The sequence below is a fragment of the Cebus imitator genome, unplaced genomic scaffold (assembly GCF_001604975.1).
Source record: "Cebus imitator isolate Cc_AM_T3 unplaced genomic scaffold, Cebus_imitator-1.0 Scaffold1243, whole genome shotgun sequence".
NCBI lineage: Eukaryota > Metazoa > Chordata > Mammalia > Primates > Cebidae > Cebus > Cebus imitator.
In genome coordinates, this window is record NW_016108558.1 from 18,405 (window position 1) to 21,802 (window position 3,398).

The 3,398-nt window shown below is 40.1% G+C and overlaps 1 pseudogene across 1 annotated transcript in view; it reads right to left on the bottom strand.

Moving 5' to 3' along the window:
- LOC108298940 overlaps positions 1 to 3,398 on the bottom strand; it is a 10,607-nt pseudogene that overhangs the window by 4,356 nt on the left and 2,853 nt on the right. The gene's annotated exons all lie outside the window — the stretch shown is intronic.

Sequence of the window (3,398 nt, forward strand, 5' to 3'; positions counted from 1 at the left end):
TAATGAGAAGTGGAAACATGTATGCTTCATAAAGTTACTAAGGCAAATACAGTTGATCCTTGAGCAATGCAGGGATTAGGTGTGCTGATCCCCTGTTCAGTCAAAAACCGACGTGTATCTTTTCGCTCCCCAAAGCCTACCTACTAATAAATAGCCTACAATTGACCAGAAGCCTTACGAATAACTTAAACAGTTGATTAACACGTAGTCTACATTTATATACATAGCCTACTCTCTTCTTACCTTAACAGAGTAAGGTAAAGTTTCTGAAATTTTAAGAGGAAATGTAGGTACAATACTCTACTGTATTTGCATATGCTGTAAGTGTACAGGGTCTGTTTACAAGATGAACCATCGGACAGAAAGGACAGATAATTGCTTTTTCACACTCCAATCTATGGTACATATCAAAGCAATTCAACTTTTCTAGTAACATCATGACTTTGCTTCTTGAGAGTACTTCCAGCATCACTAGTGGCATTTTATATGGGTCACATGGTGTTATTCAACGTTTATGTTACTGCACTAACATAAGAAATACCCAAGAACTGTGAGAGATTATGTTCACATGGAGATGAACATCACACGGTGTTGAAAGCTGATACTCGCCACACTTGAGCTCACTGCCACAGCAACAGGCGATGGCTGTGAAATTTTTGTAGTAGTACAGTGTGTACTGCAGCCACCTTTAGGCATTTATGATTCAATACTGTGTCTTTACATGTATTTACTTTCTCCCAATTGTGAATGGGGTCATGCATATCTGTGTTTGTATGTGCAAGTTTTGATAAAATTTTTGAAATAGATTTTTGTATATTTTACCACAGTATATGATAAAGTAGACTAGTATCAATATATATTTCATACATTCATGAAATACCTAATTTTTTTTAATATTTCTAGGCTGTGTGGTTCATCTGCAAGTTCTTTCAAACTATTGCAAAGTTCCAAAAAATTTCCCAAGGTATTTTTTGAAAAAACTCTGCACATAAAGGGACCTGCACAAGTCAAAGTGTGTTGTTCAAGGTCAGCTGTATTTGGAACAGGAATCCCACAGAACTTTAATGTAAAGATAAGGGCTTACAATTTATAGTAAAAAGTGGAAAAGAAACAATAAAAGGACCTCAAGGGAAATAATAAATGCTTTCTGTTCAAAAACAAACCTTGCAGTTGAATACTTATCCACCAAGGCAAATTAAGAAATTTTCTTTTCTATACTGGGCAGACACAAATTCTAAAGTGTTCTTTGCATTAGAATCCTCAAATAAAAGAAGAAAAGTCACCTGAAACAGTATTGCAAAGAAACATGCGAATGCTCCCCAAATTTAATTCTAGGCACATCTCTTCGAGTGAGAGCAGCAGAGATCGGTGTCAAAGGTGACTCCACTGTCAGTGGAGGGGAGCATTCTCCACCACTCACAGGGGATGGGTGAAAAGAGCCATCTTGACTCAGAGGACGTAAAGATGACCTAGTACACAGCCAGAGATGTAAAAAGAACATGTGCAGAATATTTCTGGCTTTCTGTAAATAGCCCCGTTACTTGTTCGATTAGAGACAATTATTGTCCATCTAATCACAGGACATTATGCAGCACCCTTTGTGTCTTAAGAAACTTGGGGGAGAAGTTACACTGTACTCAGCCACCTTCCATGATGCATTGCAAATCCCTGCATTTGCAGTTGTTTCAGCAAGGGATAGAGAGAGAAGATAAGCATGCCTTACAAGTTAAACACTACTGTTAAAATCATCTTACCAAAGGGTGGAGGAATTGGCCAAGGCCCGAAAGGTCCACAGAGCTGAGGTGGTGGTCCGTAAGGAATGGATGGTGGTACAGGGCCTCCCATGGGGGCGCGCAGAAGAGGCACTCCTGGGAAAGGAGGGGGCCCTTTTGGAGTCATATCAACCTGCAGAGTAGAAGCAATTGAAGTTTTGAAATACTCTGGTATGACAGACAAAAGTACCAACACCAGTAAAAACTAAAACCCAATGAAGAACATGGCAGGCGCTTGTCCGAAGAGCAGAATTAGTGCAACAACGACCGCTCTCATTTGTTCCCACCGACAGCTTAGAAAGGTGAAAAGTATGTCACAGGAGTGAACACTTCTGTTATAATCGCATTATTGCTTATATCTGCACGTGGAAGGGAAAGCAGAGGTTATAAAGGGAAGGCATTCCTGACTAATACCATTTCTAATGCAGTCACTCGCTCTGCACATCCCTCCCATCAGAATAATTTCCATATTTAGAATGCAGAGAATGGAAGGGAATGAAAAATCCGTTGTCTACCATGTCATAGCGATTATTCCGAGTACCTTCAACGGGCCTTACATATGTTAACTCCAATTCTCCCATCTCCAAATCTCTAATAGGACCATCTTGTTCTAAATAGGCAGGGACACAGGCACAGAGAGTGTCAGATAATTTGCTGACAGTCACACAGCACGTAACAAGCTGGGCTAGAATTCAATGCCACCTTTGACTCCAAGGCCACGTCGTTTCCACCTCTACTTCTCCTCTCTAACAGAGTGGTCTCTACTGTCTTTCAAGTCTACTTCAAAGGGGCCTTGGGTCTTACCCAAGTTGCCCTTGGATAAAAAGATTTCTCAAGACTTGTGTATTCCTCGAGTCACGTGCTGGAACTCGAAAGCGTGTTCCAAGAGAAACAATGTTATATACACAAACTACACAGGCACACTCTATTTACCTTCATTCACAAGTAATACCGTCAACTATGAGACACTGACTACTCATTTCCTACGGGAAAGTGGTTTGGAAACTCTCAGTCATTAAAATAAATGTACTTTGGTTTCAATACAGAGAAGCATGGTGAGGTATCATCACAGGGCTTACCAGCCTTAACAGCTAAACAAGTTACAAGAGAATACACTTATGTGAATACTGTTTAAGGACACTGCTGAGAGCTGGTTCAATGTGTAATTACAGACTTCCACTATTCAGTACTGCACTTCCAACAAACATTTTTCTGTTATCAATCCGTAATTTCAGATCATTCAAAATAGGTTTTGCCTAGTACACAATTGCAGATATTCTTAGATGGCAGATGTCCAAATGAAGGCATGGTAAGGAATTATACAATTTGCAATGAATTTACTTTGCAAGAGACCATTAAACACTGAAATGCAGAAGAGTGGGGACGTTTCACCTTCGTTTTAGTTCATTACAGCTACGGCAAATGCTCTACACAGGTTAAATTTCTAACCCAACAGGAGAGAGGAAAAAAAAGGCCAACAAATCAGTCAGATTTCAGCACCACTCCCAAGTCAAGGACAAAAGTAACATCAATATCACCAGGCAATTTACAGCCCAGTTCAGTCCACACTTCTAAGTACTTACTGCTACTGGATGCTCAGCTCAAGATGTAATGCTGGGAACTGAG